Below are 21,043 nucleotides of genomic sequence, written 5' to 3'. Positions count from 1 at the left end.
TTGCTGCATGCCTTACTGTCACTTGTAATGCCTATATTCCACGCTATAAAAGAAATATGTAAGTTTTGCTTTACAACTTTGAAAATGTTTGATCTGAACTTGTGAACTCAGGTACAGGAATTATCCCCGTCCCCAGTCCATTCAGGAGGCCCATCAAGTTTAAGTGAGCCATTAAGGAACATCACAATACAAAGGACTGGTGAATGCCCCTATGGCACCATGGAAATGCTACATGTGAGGGACTCATGGATTAGAAGGCACAATATAAAAGAAAAGCCTTCATCGCTTTGCTGTTTGAAAGCTCAGGGACAGAGATACTAAACTAAAGCAGAGATCCCCAGGGTCAACCTGGGTCTGCCCTGAAAGACATTTTGAATAGGCAGATTACTACATTGGTTGCCTGTTGGACCCATTGATGGTAACTCATTTGTGTGAGTATGTTTGCTTGCTTTAACCTGTAAATAACACATTTATTTTTCCCAGTTAAAAAAAATCTTTAGCTAGTTTATTACAGTATTGGCTACAGGTGTTGTCCTTAGTGTAAGATATAGAGTACCAACTGATCTGAGGCAAGTGACTGGTCTCTTGGGACTTGAAGCAACCTGAATATTGTGTGTTTTTTGGTGTAAGTAAACATTTATCACTAAGTCCAGCTTGCCTGGGTGGCAAGATAGACTGGAGAGCCTAAGGGGACTGTCTGATGTCATAGTAAGACTGATACAGCGATCCAGGAGTTCACATTTGTTACTGGCTTGGTGAAATCTAATTACAGATCATACTGCCCTATTTTTGACAGCTTGCCTTGAGGTTGGCACTCAGTCATGAGCCACTCCAGACGGCATGACACCCTGTCCCAAGAATTAGAGCTGAGCAAAGTCAAACCATTTAATAATTTATACATTTCTGATTTTACATTTTAACCAATAAACACAAAAAAATAAAATAAGCGTTTATTCAATACGTTCCTGAAAAATACTGGAAATAGTTATTTGCATTTAAGGGCTTGTCTACACAGAGCAGTTACGCAGTCTGTGGCGGGGGTGATTTCTAAAGTGCACTAACGTGTTGCGCATTAATTGGTCTGCGTAGACCCTGCTGGTGTGCTCTAAAGTATCCCTAATGTGCTTTTAAATGTAATGCTGTTTGAAACAGTACTACATTAAAATCACACTAGGAAACATTAAAAAGATTACTTGTTACAGTATATGCTACTGTAGTGAGTAATATAGAATATAAATTACAGTATATGCAAAGAGAAAGCCTGAAGCCCCCTGATTTTTGGGCAACTACTAAGTGTTAGCAATAAAGCTCAAAAATTGCTACAAATAAACCCCAAAAATGAAATTAATAAACCCTGAAAAACAGAAGTCTGTTTACAGATCACCTTTAATTCTGAAGGAACCCAAAGCACGCTACAGGCTGCATATACTTATATATGGCATATATTGCATACACACTAGTAAAGTGTAGTCAACACTGCAGTAGAAAGCAATTACCTAATCTGCACCAACTGGTGAGGATTTGCAGGAATTTTTTTTAAAGTAGGTTCCTTCTTCCAGCCAGAGAGCCATCAGAAGCCAAATGATACGAGTTTCCCCATTTGGGGATCAGCTCATTATTATTTCATTTTGCCAGTTCATGTGAATCAGAGGGAAAAGAATGAAGTAAAGCAGGTAAGTATCAGTTCCTTGTCGTGTACCCAGTAATCAAATACAGTAACTTAAATGACTCATTTAATTCATTAAAAAAAGTGATTGATTAGTTTTATTTTCAGCAAGTAGCATGGAAGTGCCAGTAGTATTTGTAATTATGCCTCATCTACTATCAAAATGCTGACTCCCGACTCCAACCGGCCAATGATGCCAGGTTCTATCACCCCCTTGTTACATTGTCAAATATGCACTTTTTGTAAGGGGCAGTATGGGAGAAGCACGTTTGGGAGGGGCTCCCTGTAAATATCCACAAAGCTACGCTGACAGATGTTGGAAACAAATTCGGTATTTTCAGGAACACAGTATTAGCTTTGTGAATGTTTCCTGTATCTTTGTGATCCTACTGTATCACTGTCTGACAAATTCGGTATTTTCAGGAACACAGTATTAGCTTTGTGAATGTTTCCTGTATCTTTGTGATCCTACTGTATCACTGTCTGCAAGAACGAGTAACTAAAATCAGTTGGAAATTATTACTATGAATAGTGGGGTGAGTAAACTCCTCCAGAGAATTACTATCCCTAGAAAAAATTGGTTCAGAATCTGGTTCAGACTGGGTTGCAGACAAAGAAAGGGCTTTTGGTCTAAGAGGCTGCGTTTACACTGACCGAGGGGCCTTCATTCTGATCCAAGAAATGGACATTACCCTTTGACCAAGGGGATGAGGGGCACACCTTGTTGAAGGGTTGGAAGGATTGGGACCTGCCACCCCCCCATGTGGAAGTACAGTGACTTCTTGTCTTTCATGTGAGTTTAGACCTGTTATTTTAGGTCTTCTCTGCAAGGCTTTTATTCTTTAGTAGCTGAAAGCTCGTGCTATCACATGGCTGATGTCTAAAGCCATGTGTGTAAGGAATGCTGAAAATAGCTGAGAATTTGAAAAAAATGGATGGTGACAGACTGCAAGTCTCAGCAACGCTTGAATAGGGTGATATTCTCAACAAAAAGGAGCTCTCCACCATTTTGTAGCAGTTTCTGTCACTTCACACCGATTCAGACATTCTAGGCTTCAGAGTGACGTTCAGGGTTACTGTGCATGCTGGTTGTGTTGTATGGGCAGTTGTGCTGCAGTGAGAGAGTTGTGTAGATTTGTGCATGCAGTGAAAGAGGGGTGTATCCTGCAATAATGGGCTATGCATAGGGTAACTGTGTTTGTGCTGGGGGCAGGGGGAGGGGGAGGAGTTGCACTGGAAGATGTGTTGATTTGTGCAGTTGGAGGCATGCTGTAGTAGTTAGGCCAAGTAATATACAATCTGTGCAGTCTCATACAATCAAATTGTTGCACTACAGCTAATTTGCATGCAAGGGTGGTGCATTGGTTGATTAACCTCTAATTATCACAGTAGTCTAGGACTCTTGGCATGGCCTAGGGACATTCCATATTTTAGTTGTATACACAGGTATCATTTATAAAGTCAAGATGGCTGTTAACTGAAAAAGTGGACGATAAACTGCAAAGTCCAGTGATGACTGAACCTGGTGATACTCTGAACAAAAGGTTTTTTAAAAAGCTCTCAATCATGCTTTATAGCTCTTTTCCTTGCTTCACACTGACTCAGACATTCTATACTTCTGATTATAAAATTCAAGGACTATACAGATTAATGTACTTGACTTTGACAGACTTGTTTGGCTACTTGTAACCAGTAGCCTACACTGTTCACAGCCTTTTCAGAGAAAGCTAAGTGCAGGTCTTCAGTCAGACAAGCAGAGATAATCACAGAGAATTGCAAGTCTGCAGCCTAAAACCCCAGCCAGGAGGGAGAGAGATGTGGGTCCCTGCCCAGAAAGAGATGGCTATAGGCTTAAGACCCAAGAGGGAATTCCATCAGCAGACTACAGAAGGGATCAGAAGTGCAGCGACCCTGAAAGCTACCTCATTATCCTCCTAAAAAATTCTCTGCTATGATGCCTACGCAAAAAAGTTGACAATTGTTAGACTGCTGGTGCTCAGATACCGGTGTCTTAAGTTGACTAATATTGTCCCATTGTTTCCTTGTACTTCTGCATCCATCTAGTGTCTTATAAATATAAGCTTTTTGGAGTAGGAACTTTTATGTAGTGCTTGTACAGCATCTAGCACAATGGAGTCCTGGTCCAGGAGCAGGGCTCCTAGGCACTATGATGATGTTAGGATGAATTGTTTGTAACGTGTAATTCTGGGGGCAACTAACTACTTCTGGACTTGTCTACACAGGGCTTTAATCCATACCAGATGGGTATAAATTTTGTCTGCACTAGCATGTTGCACATTAAGTGGTCTCTGTAGGTTCTGCTGGCCCACACTAAAAGTTCCCTAGTGCATGTTAATTTAGTACTATTTGAAACTAGATTACATTAACTGACCCATGTGTACCCTTATGGCATGCCCTAATAGTTCCAATTAATGTGCAACATTTGAGTGCAGACTAAATGTTACACCTATAGCACAATGTAGACAAGACCTCTGATGGGTGTCGGTGGAGTTAGTACACACAAGTTTCATTGTGTGGCAAGCAGAATAGTAATATCGTCGGCCTTTAAAGTGCACATTTATTTTAATCATCCATATACAGAATACAAATTATAGAATAAAGAGCTTTTGAAAAAATGGGAAACATATTGAGAAAGACTAAGGCAAAGCTGAGCCCCAACCCATTGTCAGGTTCTGGGGTGCAGTCCACACCAGTGAGGGTTGTATCACTGTCCTGTAACCCTGAGGACCTCAAAACATTCTGCTGTTGTAGCTCCTTTGTCTGGATGCTCCAGCCAGCCTATGAGCATGCACTGAGTGTCCCTGTGTTAAACTGCTCTGATTCAGCATCCTGCTCATCACACCACTGCCCTACTCTGGCCTGCACCAACTTTGGTTAAACCTGGCAAGATGAACCCTTCCCCCAACATCCTCCAGTCCTGAATTTTCCACAAACTAAGTGCTCTGCAATGCCCAGCCCTCTTTTGGGCCATTCAGAGATATTAAGGTTTGTTTGTTCCTTTAAAGATACAGTACCCTGCAGCTTGCACATTTACTGGAGTTAACATTCACTTAAAACAGCACTGTTTAAAAATAAAACCAGTTTATCAACAAAACTGCTTTTAATCTAATCTAAAGGAGAAACTATCAACAAATGACGACAAGCAAAGAAAAGCAAAAAAAATGCTTTTTTAGAGGCTATGATCTAACAAAACAAGCGACAGGGTAGTTTCCTTACCAATCTACCTTCCAGCAAGATGGCGGACCACCCCCATGATCAGGATCCCCCCCAAAGTGCTCAGGTCCCTTGTCTTCTTAGGGGAAAGAGCATTTGGGGTTCTTTGCCCTTGTCTTTTAAATGGATTCTTTTGAAGATTACCCCCCAAAGTAAAGTTCATTCAAGCTTGAGGAAAGCAGCTAAGAGTCTGTTAGTGAAGAAAGTTTAATGCTGGTTTCTTCCTCCACTGGTGTTTGCTAAAATACAAATGGATCTGTTTTCTGCCATCCCCTCCCCCTGCTGGCTTGATAGTCCTGTTTACCTGCTGTGGAAATTGTATTCCTGTTGTCTCTTAACATACCTTGGAAATAACTTCCAGGTACCACACATTTGTCTAGAGTGGGTTAACTGTAGAGCTCCACGGCAGACACATTTTGATAGCAATTTCCAATATGTTTGTAATTTTGAGTTTGTCCTCTGTATGTACACCACACAGTATTAATGATCTGTATATTAGCTTTTTATTAATACTTTACATGACACCTTTTGGATACAGATTAGGACATCAGTGAGTTGGGGTACAGAGAACTGGTCAAGTCAGCTGAAACGCACTACTGGATACCATCGAGCCCCTTGCTCTCTTACATTGTCAGGGTCACATCCGTGTATTGATTTTCATGAACTCTCATACAGACTTGTTTCCAAAGACAGACCAGACAGCCACAAGTGGAGTATTAGCATTGAGATAAGAGTATTACAGAGAAAGACAGATGCAAACCACTGCTGCTTCTGGATCTAGTAAGTGACCTCTGTCTTAGCCAATTAGTTGAACAAAGCTTTTTGAACCAGAGTGGCCAGCATAGCAGGACTCCTTTCCTAGATGTATTTCCCCAGAAACAGATCCTAAATTAATTTTCTATGAGAACCTCAGTATCTAGAACAAATAACCCTGTGCTTTATCCCATCGGTACTCCTTTCATCCCAAGGGATACTGCACATATAACTTAAATCAAAAGTCTGATCTTTTTAACCCTCTGTGACTCCTGTCTCTGCAAATATTTTGAGTCAGACAACTCCACAGTATTCTATTTTGAGCAGTACATTGACATAGGAGCAGGATGGATAACGTGGATATGGGTGGGTCCCACTTCAGGAGATCTGTGCTTTAAATCCATCAACATTCAAGTGGTTGAAGTATATGTCATAATGCCTGTTTAATCAGAGAAAAACAGCACATTCCAGTACTGTAGGAAGAACATTCCAAGCCACATACAAGCATTTTACTTGTGGAAATTTGTGTGTGGTTAAGCTTGCAAAGCTAGCAGAGAGTTTAAATTATACACGTGCAATAACAAACATGCAAAAGTTTCTTTACATTGCATCTTAAAGCCTAAAATTCTAACTGTTTGATTTCACTAGTTATTCTGGATACTGAAACTGAAAGTAATGCCTGGCTGGAATGGTCCTCCATCAACTCTATTTAAAAACAAAGTAAGTGCAATTCCTGGACAATTCTAAACTTGAAAAAAATCTCAAGTCCCAAGCAGCATGACCTTTAGAAAGTGGCGTTCTGTGTCCAAACGAAAGCAAAGGAGAAGAGTCCATACAAAAGAACACTGACAGAATTTGCCTTTCTTGAAGTGTTGGAATTGTGACTAAAGTATTTTGCTGTAATTTTAACATCAGCCAAACTGAAAAGTTGAGAATCACAGAAGGGAGCAGGAAGCTGAAGGTCAAAGTTCAAATTTGCCTTGCTGAGTCTGTGGTCTCACTCAATAATACAATACCTGGGCTTTCTTCGTCATGAAGAACCCCCAAAGTGCTTTACTACTTTTATATAAAACTTAATTCCTCCACTGCTAAAAAGCAACCATCTCTAGGATGGAATATGGTAGCTGTTTAACAGCATATATCAACACTTCATAATTTAGGGCAAGTTGTGAATCCCATATGCAGCTGAACCCACAGGGGGATTTTAGTAGAAAGGATATAGCTGCCCAAATTAGAATCTGGGCAAGACACTTGGGCTAATTTTATGCCATTACTCTAGAAGAAAATGCCATGAGATTTTGAATGAGCGGAATTGAGAGTACTTCAGTTTCATCTGTAAGATGCCGATAAGATACAGTCCTCACTAACAATACTGAGACATGGGTTCACTAATGATTCAGAGACCACCACCACCACCTTCTGAAAATCACCAGTACCTGTGTTTCCCTTAGCAGTGTGTCCTGAGCTGGGGGAGGTGTGCCTAAAGAAAGTCTGGTGGTGGCAACAATTTTATTAAGAGTAAGGTGCAGGCAGTTCAGCTGAGCTGAACTAAGATTGCACATACAAGCTGGAGAGGAACCATTCCAGTTCTGCCTGGTTCCATGGAAACTCTGGCTCCAAAGATGTGAGGCAGGATATTGCATTACAAACAAACATGATACATCATCAGGTTGATCATACCTTGAGAGTCTGACAGGTAAGCTTACAGTGTTGCAAGCTGTTAGTGGATGGAGTAGCTTTACACATGACCCTATTCTCCACTGTCTTGCACCTTGTGTAGTTATTTTCACCTGTGCAAAGGGAGCACATTATGCTAACAAAGTCACAATGGTAGCCTTTTACATAATCACTATAAAGGTGTAGAGGACTACACAAAATGTAAAGTAGTAGAAAATTAGGGCCATAAGTATATAGTCACAAGAATCACATACATCAGCCTCCCACCAAAATACTGACCTTCCACAAAGCCGCTTAGGTTGTGGGATCAGAGCAGATCACAACACCAAAAGCAGGAGGGCTCCATGACCAACAACCACCTCCACCAAAAATGTAATGGTGAATTTACTGAGAAAGGGATGTAAATATCATAGCATTTATATTCCACATGCAGAACCAGCAGAAGCTTTTCTACTTTTAATCACTTCTGCTAGGTTTTAAAATTTAATATTTCAAGGGCAACACAAAGTGCCGGTCCAAATTTCAAATGCTACACAGTTTTGGGATGTGAGATGGGTGGTCCACTCACCACTAAAATAGCACCTCCTCCTGGTCACTCTGGGGAATAGCTTACAAGGGCTACACCCTTTCTTGTGGTTGCATGCCAGCCTCCACCTTTCTCTGGGCCTGCAGCTCCTCTCTCTCTCTCTCCCCACACAAGGTCACCAAATAGTTCCTCTTTCTAGGGTTGAACATCTCTTCTCCACAAACAGGCTCAGTGCCACTTCTCCAGTAGCTGGTTGGGGAATCCAAGACCACCCTCCACTCCAGGTTCTAGCTCAAGGACTCTCTAGTCAGCTGTCAAGGTCTGTTCAACCCCATAGCTTTCTGCCTTTTCCTAAGCCCTTTCCTAACCTTCTCTCTCTCTCTCCTCTAGCTCTGCCAGCTCCACCACTCCCTCCTTCCAGGGAGCAACTGCAGGCTACAGGTCTGCAACCTCCAAGTACTCCTTCCAGGGAGCAACTGTAGCCTTTCCCAGCAGCCCCACCTTCTGCTGCCTATTTCCTGCCTGTATAAACCCAACCCAGCTCATTCCTCCCCAGCTGGGCTCCCTCACTCAGTCTGGGGATTACTTAGCCACCTAATGCCTCTCAGCTGTAGCCTGTTGGGTTAATTAACCCCCTTCATCTTCATTAACCCTTTCAGGGCAAGCATGGGCTGAACACCCCATCACAGGGTGTACAGAATCAGGTCAGCCTTGCCTCCTTACAAGTTTACCTTTTAGGATTTACTAGGAACATGCAGTCAGATTTTCAAAAAAAGAGTTCAGGCTCCCATCCTGACACTTCTGGCCAGATTTTCAAAAGTGCTCAGCCAACAACATGCTGCACTCTTTTAAAAATCTGGCCACTAATCTTGGTGCCTCAAGGGGAACTAAACAGTTATGAAATTATGGCCTGATTGTGGGTGCTGAGCACTTAGAAAATTCTGCCCATATTGCCTTATCTTCCAAATAAAAAGGAAGTTTAAAACCGATGAATGCTTGCACAGATGAATGGTGAAGCAAGTTAAGAGAAGGGCTATGCACGGTTCTGGACATTCTTTTACTAATTTTGCTTTGCACTTGGCTCAACTTGTGGATGTGTTTTGATTTGCTTCATAGGACCAAACATCAAAAAGTGGCTCTACAGGTAAATAAATATGAATAAAGTCTGAGGAAAGAGGGCTGGGTTTTTGGGTTGTTTGTGTTTTGCTTCTTCCTTGTCCCAACTGTATATCCTCCTCAAGTTTAAACAAAAGACTAAATTGTACAGCAAGAACAGGAGGAAGGTAGACGAAAACAATACAATAGACTTAGATATCTGAAATCTTCGCTTCCTGTGCTAAAGGTAAGAGTGGCCCCGGAAGCAGAGTTTCTCCTTTGAAACATTTTGCAGTAGTAACAAAAAGCAGATAAGTAATGGAGATAGCTAGTGGCAAGCATATTTCCTCTATAGCCTCAAACCTCACTTCTTAATTACCAACCAATTAGTGAAAATAGAGAAGAGTGAGAGGCAGGAATTATACACCCTCCCCCCAATACAGATTTAAGAGCAACCTACCTAAATAAATGTTACTTCACTTGGGAAACAATTAGAGTCCTGCCAGTCACTCTGGTCTATTCCCACTGCAATGACTACTTTCAGCAACAATTGTTTTAAAACTGTTCAGCAGGTACTCTCCCTCGTTGACCTCTCAAATTCCACACATAAGGGATTTACTTCTTCCTGTCCAGCACTGTATTCCCAAACTTCCTTAAATAGTCTCCCCAAGCTTTCATTCCTGTCCCCACTTACACTAAATATAAAGAGCTGCCAAAACATTACTCAGAGGAAATGATGCACTCTCTCCATTGTTCCATATGCATCCCAAAATTTAAGCACCTATGAATTAAAATGAATGGATGGATCATATTTGAAGCCAGATGGAAGGAGGCAGCTCAGGCAGAGTGTGGTGGGGGAAAACTCTTCAACAATCCCCCTGCAGAGGATTCCCCTCACATCAGTTTGTCAGGAGTGGGGGAAAGTAGTTGGGATTTGACCACTGCCAAGAACAGAATGCATGAGCCCCCCCCCCCCCCCCCCCGAAATCCTAGGGAAATCAGCAGGAAGCCACCTGAAAATGGCTGGCATACCATAGCATTCCAGAGACCTGATGGCAGGGGAATAACACCATTAGTGTGATGGTGGGACCCTGTTTTCCCAGGGGAGTGGAGGAGACCACAACTGGCAATGTTTTCTGACAGAAGTAGGGGTGCAGAAACGAGAAAGGTGACGGAAGTTTAGTTGATAAAGAAGTTTTCTTCCTGCAGAACCTTAAGTTTCCAATAGTAATCCCTAACTTGAGAGGTCAGTGCTGTGTCAATACAGGTTCCCTATGGCTCATCTTTTGCAAAACAGTTTACTCAATACCAACATCCTTTGCCATGTCAGTATGAGTTCAGCCTTTCCTCTTGGTTCATAACCCCAACTCTGATGAAAGGGTATCCAATGGATTGTTCCATTTTTAGGCTACCAGATGTGTCATTTTGTACCATTTTGCCCATTCAGTTCCAAACCAAAGCCACATCAGCTGTTGTCCAAAGGTCAAATCAACCCCTCAAGTATGCTTTTTAAAAGGCATTAAGTAGGAATCAATACTAGTTGGAAGAGAATTACTCTAATCATAAAAACAGTGAAAACAGAGTCCATTTACTTTGTTTCATGATAAAGTAAGTAATTAAAATTAATGCTCTTCTGGACCATTTGCCTCAGGATGCTATCAAATTCCTCTCTCAGTGTAATTCTATAGAATGAGCAGAGTTCTTAGATGGACTACAACTCCAGGGTTTGCACCTTGAAGAACACAACAACTGGGCAGGATACCCATAAAAAAAATGCTGCCAGAAAGTACAGGCACTTATCAAAACTGTTTGATCTTGAGTAGGAACTGCCATGACACTTCAAGAGAAGTGATTTAGTGATCTTCAGACATGGAATTTGCAACTCCGTACATGTTCCAGTCTCAGAAACCCACAGATGCTATCACATATAATAATTTTCTAACAGATCACAGAATAGAGCCCTGACAAACTGTGATAGACATAATGATCTTCAGTTATCTGGGAATTTTGGAAGCCCCATCATCTCAGGCATTGGCACCCTGACAGCAGGATTGTCTGGCTATATGGACTCTCTCCTCAGGCCCTACACTACCAGCACTGCCAGCTATCTTCGAGACACCACTGACTTCCTGAGGAAACTACAATCCATCGGTGATCTTCCAGAAAACACCATCCTGGCCACTATGGATGTAGAAGCCCTCTACACCAACATTCCACACAAAGATGGACTGCAAGCCGTCAGGAACAGTATCCCCGATAATGTCACAGCAAACCTGGTGGCTGAACTTTGACTTTGTCCTCACCCACAACTATTTCACATTTGGAGACAATATATACCTTCAAGTCAGCGGCACTGCTATGGGTACCCGCATGGCCCCACAGTATGCCAACATTTTTATGGCTGACTTAGAACGCTTCCTTAGCTCTCGTCCCTTAACGCCCCTACTCTACTTGTGCTACATTGAGGACATCATCATCTGGACCCATGGAAAAGCCGCCCTTGAGGAATTCCACCAGGATTTCAACAATTTCCATCCCTCCATCAACCTCAGCCTAGACCAATCCACAAAAGCCGTCCATTTCCTGGACACTACTGTGCTAATAAGCGATGGTCACAAACACCACCCTATACCAGAAACCTACTGACCACTATACTTACCTACATGCCTCCAGCTTCCATCCAGGACACACCACACGATCTATTGTCTACAGCCAAGCTCTAAGATACAACCGCATTTGCTCCAATCCCTCAGACAGAGACAAACACCTACAAGATTCTATCAAGCATTCTTAAAACAACAATACCCACCTGCTGAAGTGAAAAAACAGATTGACAGAGCCAGCAGAGTACCCAGAAGGCACCTACTACAGGACAAGCCCAACAAAGAAAACAGAACACCATTAGCTGTCACCCTCAGCCCCCAAATAAAACCTCTCCAGCGCATCAAAGATTTACAACCTATCCTGAAAAATGATCCCTTACTCTCACGGATCTTGGGAGACAGACCAGTCCTTGCTTACAGACAGTGCCCCAAACTGAAGCAAATTCTCTCCAGCAACCACACACCACACAACAAAAACAGTAACCCAGGAACCTGTCCTTGCAACAAAGCCCGATGCCAACTCTGTTCACATATTTATTCAAATGACACCATCATAGGACCTAATCACATTAGCCACGCCATCAGGGGCTCGTTCACCTGCACATCTACCAATGTGATATATGCCATCATGTGCCAGCAATGCCCCTCTGCCATGTACATTGGCCAAACCGGACAGTCTCTACGCAAAAGAATAAATGGACACAAATCTGACATCAGGAATCAGAACATTAAAAAACCGGTAGGAGAACACTTCAACCTCTCTGGCCACTCAGTAAAAGATTTAAGGGTGGCAATTTTACAACAGAAAAGCTTCAAAAACAGACTCCAATGAGAAACTGCTGAGCTTGAATTAATATGCAAACTAGATACCATTAACTTGGTTTGACTAGGGACTGGGAGTGCCTGGGTCATTACACATATTGAATCTATTTCCTTAACTTAAGTATCCTCACACCTTATCGTCAACTGTCTAAATGGGCCATCTTGATTATCACTGCAAAAGATTTTCTCTCCCGCTGATAATAGCTCATCTTAACTAATTAGCTTCTCAGTTTGTATGGTAACTGCCAACTGATCTGTATGTGTATGTATATATCTTACTATATGTTCCATTCTATGCATCCGATGAAGCGGGCTGTAGCCCACAAAAGCTTATGGTCTAATAAATTTGTTAGTTTCTAAGGTGCCACAAGTACTCCTGTTCTTTTTTCAGTCTATAGAGTATCTGCTTCACTATTTTCAATGTCTTCTTTGCCCCAAAATACTCAAATTCAATTACAGTCCAATACAAATATATTGGGCCTGACTTCCAGAGCACCTACATTTCCCATTGACATGTGTCTGAAAACAAGAGCTGCTAAAATCAGAATCCTGGTTATCTGTGTCATTAAAATAAAGTGAAGGATAACCACCTTTCTGTATATAGTGCTATAAAATCTCTCCTGGCCAGAGGTAAAACCCTTTCACCTGTAAAGGGTTAAGAAGCTAAGAGAACCTCACTGGCACCTGACCAAGATGACCAATGAGGAGACAAGATACTTTCAAATCAGGAGCGGGCGGGGGGGAAAAAGGGTCTGTCTAATGCTTTTGCCGGGAACAGATCAGGAATACAGTCTCAGAAACTCTGTTAATTTAGTAAGTAATCTAGCTAGAAATGCATTATTTTACCAGCCATTTAACAAATGGAAATCTAAGCTGTGCTGTATGGAATGTATATTCCTGTTTTTGTGTCTTTTTGTAACTTAAGGTTTTGCCTAGAGAGATTCTCTACGTTTTGAATCTGATTACCCTGTAAGGCATTTACCATCCTGATTTTACAGAGGTGATTCTTTTACTTTTTCTTTAATTAAAATTCTTCTTTTAAGAACCTGATTGCTTTTTCATTGTTCTTAAGATCCAAGGGTTTGGGTCTGTGTTCACCTGTACAAATTGGTGAGGATTTTTATCAAGCCTTCCTCAGGAAAGGGGGTGTAGGCCTTGGGGGGATATTTTGGGGGAAGACATCTCCAAGTGCGCTCTTTCCCTGTTTTGTTTAACATGCTTGGTGGTGGCAGCATAGGGTTCAAGGACAAGGCAAAGTTTGTACCTTGGGGAAGTTTTTAACCTAAGCTGGTAAGAAAAAGCTTTGGGGGTCTTTCATGCAGGTCTCCACATCTGTACCCTAAAGTTCAGAGTGGGGAAGGAATCTTGACAATCTGTAATAGGTATTTCAGTTCAAGTAGAATTTCCTCACCTCCTGTAGTTCAACTGTACTTTACAACATGGTCACCTTCTTTCAGACATCTGCCCTCCTAGCCTAAATCTGCTCCCTTTGGCCAGCCATATCTTCCTCCCTAGCTAAAATCCTCATGTTAAACCAATCTCTCATCTCAGATCCATGATATTTCTGAAACAGCCTAGATAAGGCTTTGGCACTTTAATCTAATATTTAGATTGGTTTCGTAGAATCCTAGAATATCAGGGTTGGAAGGGACCTCAGGAGGTCATCTAGTCCAACCCCCTGCTCAAAGCAGGGCCAATCCCTCAACTAAATCAAAGGTTTGCATCCTTCTTTCCCCACAATTTTTTAAAATGTTATCCTACCAGTAGTATATCAGTATTTCTGTTTCAACCCCCTGCACAAGGCTGATCAAATACAAAAAACAATTAGCAAATATTTTCAGAAATAAATGGGGTGAGAGTTGGGTTGGCTGCTATTTGTTGCTCATTATTTGGCTGGCAGATAGGTATGCATGAAAAATGTTTGGAAACCCTTAAAAGCTTCATAAATTTCAGCATTTCGCAAAATTCAACATTTATCTGGCATTTGCGCCAGAAATACTTTACTACCTCTTTGATTAGCAGCTTAGAATTTGCTATTTTGCTGTTTTAAAAGGGTTCAGGCATCCATTCACAGAACAGAACCTATGCCCTGTGAACTGAGACTCAGAACTGCAAGGCCTAACCAATTTAGGTGGCCTAGGTCTCTACTCAAATGGATTTAGGCACTTAGGAGCCAAAAACCAAATTGAGACTCAATGGGATTTAGGCACGTTAAATGTTTATATTCTTTTTGAAAGTGAGACTTTGGCTAGTCACTTCAGCCCAGATTTTTAAAAATTTATTTAAGCATTGTAGTAATCAGCTTGCAATGCCGATTGCTACAATGCTTAAATAAATTTTAAAAATCTGGGTTTAAGTGACTAGCCATACACAGCAAGTGATGAACAGTTGAAATGAACAGTTCACAAAACATGCCTTGATAAAAATCTGGATAAAATGCGTTTCCAGGAACTATTCAGGAAATATCAAACATATTAGCAGAATTCAGGATCTGTTTGCAAACAGAAAACGCAGTGAAGAATTCACCCAGATCTAGCCCTGGGCATAGTATCATCTTTGATTGGAAGCTGACCAAAGCGTGATCCAAGTCTCCTTGAATCCAAGTGCGCCAGTCCATCATCCCTAACAAAACAGCATCCCAACAGTCAACTTCACAACAGGCCCACTTCAAAGCCCAGGATTTTTACTTAAAAGAACTATAAATTGGCACAAAATTTTCCTGCTGGGCTTAAATTTTAACATCAAAAGCTCAAATACTCTTTTAGCTTGTATAGATGCAAGGCCAGTGCTGCTCCCAACTAGGCCAGGACAGAAGCTTGTAATAACTCAGTCTTTCACTGGATTTAGGCTATTTCCTGCGACTCTATCCAAGTGCAAGGAGGCAGGCCTGTGTTTGAATGTAACAGAGCAGTCACCTTGGCAAATCCTCGAGTGAATCAGCAGCGGAAGCCCATCATCCCAAATAAATGTCTTAACTGCTAGACATTGATTAATGCCTCCCTCTCATCCACAGGCCCAATTTTTCCAAGATATAGTCCAATATCTCTTTCCAAGATCACTTGAGTTTTCCAAGGCGATCACATTTCATTCCAAAATAAGACACTGAGCTTCAAGCCATGCCTCTGACTGGCTGAAAGCAGTCAAGACGCCGATTGTGGGCATAAAAATCAGGAGGTAAAAATATCATCTCCAAAGCAGAACAGCAATAGCTCAATTACAGCTCCCAGATGTTGTCAACAAGGGACTGAAAAGAATGGAGGCATTAGACCGTTCAAAGGGTGTCTGGTTAACTCCGATAGCCTAGCTGAGCACATTATGCTTCGCTACTGTGCCCAGTTAATCAGACAATCAAAAATATTGTTAACTTTTTTTATTTTCACTGTAGGCTTTCCCCCATAAATATATCAATCAGTATTACATAAAAAAGTGGTTCTCTTTTCCCATCAGCACCAAAACTACAAACCTTACTCTCTTTTTTAAGACGGCAGTCCAACATATTAGTGCAGTAGAAAGCAGTGGAGGCAGGACAGGCAAGACAGAAGATTTGCACTGCAGGCAAAAACCAGTGAACGGCAGCACACTTGCCAGCTTTGCAATGAAAGTTACACCTTGAATTCACCACATTCCCATAACACCATCCATTTTGTCACCAAAATGGGCAACATCTTTCTATGAAAATGGTGAATTTGAACTTTGGAGCAAAACATGTAATCATCATAATTTATTCAAGAATAGCATATTTTGCCTTTTTTCAAACATACAGTCCAGTTGCTGCTGGTGAAATTTCATCCATGACCAAAGTAGGAAATTTGTTAGGTGACAAACAGATAGACTTGCACAACTCCTATTACAGCCAACTGGACACCTGCCTTTTAAACAAGAGTTCTCAGAATAGAGGTGGGAAGATTCAAGGACATTTTTGATAGCAGCATCAAGAGGCACATAACCACAGCTTTGAGCACTCAGTCTCTCAGATCCCATGTGTAGCTTTACAATTTAAACCAAATTGGTACAAACTGGGAAGCAAATAGAGTTCTTGTACAGAACTTAAATCTGCGCTGCTTGACTTCAAACAGTAAATATAATAGTTTCGCTATTTGTTCCTGTCTGTTCCCATATCAGATGATTATTAATAACCATCACCATTCTGCTCTTACTTAGCACCCTTAGCTGAAGATCTCAGTGTTTGAAAACAATTTGAAAAGCCACACAGCCCCCTTGGGATGTATGTAAATGTTAATTTACCTTCTGTGTAAAGTAGAGGTAAGCCAGAAATAAGTTAAGTTGAAACCCATTTCTGTGCAGAGAGCCAGCACAAGTGGCTCAGTGGAATTTAAATGGGGCATAGGCCTGGAGCTGACCTTCTTCAGAGTTGAATGGCACATAGTCATACAGCCAAGTGTGCTTTAACACAGGTATTGAAGTACGGTCTGCATGCTCAATACTATTATGAATAAAGTATACATTACACAGGTACAGAAGTATTGGCAGCTTTTATTACATCAGTGTACAAACTCTCCTGTACACATATAAAAAGAAAACAAATCTGGAAATACTATTTTATATTGATGTAGCAAATTTCAGTCCAAAGCACCTCACAAACTATAGGTACCATCCTGTGATATGCTGAGCCCTTTCCATCCTCCATTGAGGCCATAAAAGGAGTTCAAGGGGGGAAAAATACTTCTTCTCAGGATTGATTTTACACACACATACAGCTGTAGCCACCTTTGGGGTGCAGAGCAGCAGTAAGATGTATAGCAAATTACATACTAGGAAGGAGTACAACTAGTAGAGCTGAATGAAATGTATTTGAAACCTTTTTTCCTCTGAAGATACAGATGCAAAACAATTTATGAATTTGTGTTGATTTTGCCAAATTGTTGCGGGGAGGGGGGGGAACCACACGCAAATTGGAAGTGTCAAAACTGTTTGGCATTTCCAAAAAGAAAGGTGGCAACATAGTATTTTGGAAAGTCTTGTCTTTGTGGAATTTCCTTCAATTTTACTGTAAAACCCCAAGTTTTCAAAAGCTTCAAATTGAAATTGAATATTTTGTTTCAGGTCAAATGAAATGTTTTGGTCAACACAGGACAAAAACTTTTGATTTTTTCTTTCACCAAAAAAAAAAAAAAAAAAAAAAGGAAATATTTTCCTTTCTAATCAAACCGAAAGTATTTTCCCCCCAGTTCAGCCACTGAACCAAATAATAAATAAATTAGTTAATCACACAGCTCTAATAACTATTGCAGATTGCATTGCATAACAGTGGGTGGCAAGTAGTACATTTGGTTAAAGATCCTTACAAAAAGTTTTATCAAGGGAGCTTTAAGTCCACAGAGAACAGAAAGGAGTCCTCATTATTCACTCGGCCAAGCCAGTGTTATGCTGGTGTAACTCCACACAACTTCAATCAGTGAGAAGAAATGTTCTTTGTTTTCAGAGAGCTTATACTTACCAGACACCAAGACCTGGTTAAACTTAAAAACATCTCAAATGCAATTGACAGCCCAGTTGGTGTAATATAGAGTACTCTATCGTATTTGATATAATTTCAGTGCAACTGCCTCATGAAAAACAAAAACTAAAATACTGAAAAGCATAAAAATGCTTTAAAAGAAATGAATGCATCCTCAATCTTCGGTAAAAGTGTCTTAGATTAAAGGTCAAAATAAACATTTAAAAGATTGAATTTTGCTACAGCCCTCAGCCAAATAGAAGAATTACAATCAAGTCAGTTGCGGAATTATTACTATTAAACAGGAAAAAAACTGGTTTGTCTCATTTGCTAAGCACTCAGTCTTGCTAGAAAGGTAGAAAACTCAGCTTGGATAAAACATTAGATCATGTATTCAGAATGCAGATCTACTTAGGACATGGAGTTTATAGTATGATCTGGTTACTGTGACTATCTGCCAAAGCTAAATTGAAGCTCAAGTTTCAGAAGGAAAATGCACAGTAGAGAACACATTTAAACTTGAAAAGATGAAAAATGTTTTAATACTAGAAATTGAATTGTATGTGATGTGATAACAGGTCTTCATGAACAGACTAAAAGTAAATAAAAAAAATCAACTGACTGTAGATGGTTGATGAAGTGTGGCATAGACCATTTGTGAAACTCAGTCATGTCATATTGATACTTCACATATTTGACAGGATATCAAGTTAGTACACTCTGCCACCTTCATGTAAATAACCTACTGCTGCAATTTGTCCCTATTAGATCAACAGGCAACTTGATGCCTGACAGCTATACAAAGCAAAGCAGAGTGTCAAAAACTAACACGGCTGCTACTCTGAAACCTGTCAAAAATGGTAGTCTAACAATATGAAAGGGAGGTAAATATTTATTGTTTTACTACCATAGCATCTAGAAACCTTAGTCAAGGTCCAGGACCTCATTGTTCTAGGTGGAAATATAACCAACATTTATGTACCAGACATGTTATTCCTTGAAGAAAGTATGTGCTGTCATGTAATTGCAGCACTAAAGCAGCAGTATTTTAGAAGGTGAAAAACGTGCAAGTTTTCTATGCTTCTTTTGTTATTAAAAGAAGCACGGTTATCTTGGCAACTGCTGTATCACATGAGATTTGTTAAAGAAACCAAAACGTTACTTAGACTTGCACTTTTGCAATCAATTTAGAGCAACCTGTTGTGTGTTTTTTAAAAAAAATCAGACTTTCCCCCCTATGACTATAAGCCTACAACTTTCAACCATTTTTCTAAACGGTTGTTTAGGATCGTATTTTTAAATGCAGGTGGTGTCTGACTTATGCCCATAAAAATCTGCACATTCAGCCACTGTGCACCCAGATCTTGTGTTTAAATGCACGATTTAAGCACCCACCTTCGAAAACTTTGGCGTCATTCTTCTTCTTCTATCCTTTAAAAAACAAAAAAGTGTTAAACTTGTTTTAAGGGAAAGAATTGGATGTGGAAGGATAAGGAAGAGCCAGCGGATGAGCCAATGGGAAGCAGATTGTGTGGTATGTTTGTTTTCTTTCTATTTTTCAATCAACGTTTTGCCTCTGCTCATGGAGTGATGCTGGCAGTGTCAACTAACCAAACTACCTGACAAATCTCAGTACTTGTGTTGCAAAATCCTGGTGAAACTCAGTTAGGCATTATGAAGAAGAGGGATAATTGTGAATGTATTCAATTTTTAAAGTTCAGAAGCGGCCCATTTAGGGGATGTTCTCTGTGTATAAGAGACAGTCTGGATTGTGTGGGGGTTGTGGTTGTTTAGCTTTAGGAACACTAAGCAATGTATTGAAAAAACAGCCCAACATTTCAAAAAGGGAGTATTTTAAAATTGTTTCCCAGAGCAAAAGTTAAATCTTTTTCTAAAGAAAAAATTAAGTTTCCTCCAAGGGGTATATTGTGCTACATTTGGAGACTTGATCCAATAATTTAAATGTGAACTAGAAGGATTTTAGTCCTGCTTTAAGTGCCAATCTCAACAAAACCTTAACTATGGAGTTACCACTGATGCTTCCATCATGAAAGAAGAGTTGAGATGCGTATGGCAAAAAGGAAGGTTGCCATTTGGGGGGGCTACGCTAAAGATATATTGTTTTACTTGTATTTAAATACTGGAAATAAAACACTAAACATTAATTTGAACTAGTTGAAAAATCCTTACGATAGCTGTTACATTAACAAAATTAAGAAAGGATAAGCAAATTTAACTATATAATTGAGAGCTGTATGCATTTCCATCCTAGGCCCCCATTATTAGAGTTTAGCTAAACTCATGGCCTAATATCTATTTCCAGGAATGCCAGCAATTGACTAGAGTGGACAGATAAAGAGCTAGATTGAACAAGGCCTGGAGTATACCTGGACTATGCCTTTTTAAAATAGGTCATCCTTATTTCATTAGGTACATCCATGAAGAATAGGTCCATCGATGGCTATTAGCCAAGATATTCAAGGATGCAACCCCATGCCCCAGGGGTCCGTGAACCTCCAATTGCCAGAAGCTGGGACTGGATAGCAGGGGATGCATCACTCAAAACTAAGCTGTTCTGTTATTTCCCTCTGAAGTATCTGGTATTGGCCACTGCTAGAAGACAGGATACTGGCCTAGATGGACACTTGGTCTGACTCAGTATGGATGTTCTTATCCTTAACTCATTACTGCCTATTTGTTTGTTTACAGATGCACAGGTGAAGGACTATGAGTCAGCTGAAACTTGCACCCTTAACTCGGAATTTCTTTCCTTTTATATTTGTAGCTCAAGCCCTCTAATGATGCTGTAAAATGGATGTTATTGTGCAGTATTTTACACATTGGCGTTAGACTTTAATCATAGCAATTGAAAGCCTTTTCCCTGTATTTGTTTCTTTAGGGCTGTTTGTGGTCGTACAAGTTTCTCGGTGGTATGTTGTAACAACTGAAAAACTCCAGGGCAGGATTCATCTCCTAGATGAGAAATAGTTTCAGATAGGGATGCCTGGATGTTTAACATGTTTCTTTTGTAAACTGATCATATTAACAAGAAATAGCATAGAGCAAACTAATTTGATCAACATGCTCACATTTCTAATATGTTAGAGATGTCTTTCTCTGTATGTAAGCTCAGCTCAGACAGCAGCCTGGTTCCAGGGTGCTATGCAGGGGTCAGCACATTCAAACCCTTACATCTGTAAAATACCTAG

The 21,043-nt window shown here is 40.6% G+C and overlaps 1 protein-coding gene across 1 annotated transcript in view; it reads right to left on the bottom strand.

Moving 5' to 3' along the window:
- Positions 1-21,043, bottom strand: part of TMC3 (transmembrane channel like 3) — a 482,220-nt gene that overhangs the window by 419,164 nt on the left and 42,013 nt on the right. The window lies entirely within an intron of this gene.

This window comes from Caretta caretta, chromosome 10, assembly GCF_965140235.1.
Source record: "Caretta caretta isolate rCarCar2 chromosome 10, rCarCar1.hap1, whole genome shotgun sequence".
Taxonomy (NCBI): domain Eukaryota; kingdom Metazoa; phylum Chordata; order Testudines; family Cheloniidae; genus Caretta; species Caretta caretta.
Note: the sequence above shows the minus strand (reverse complement) of the source record. Positions and strands in the feature narration are given on the sequence as shown.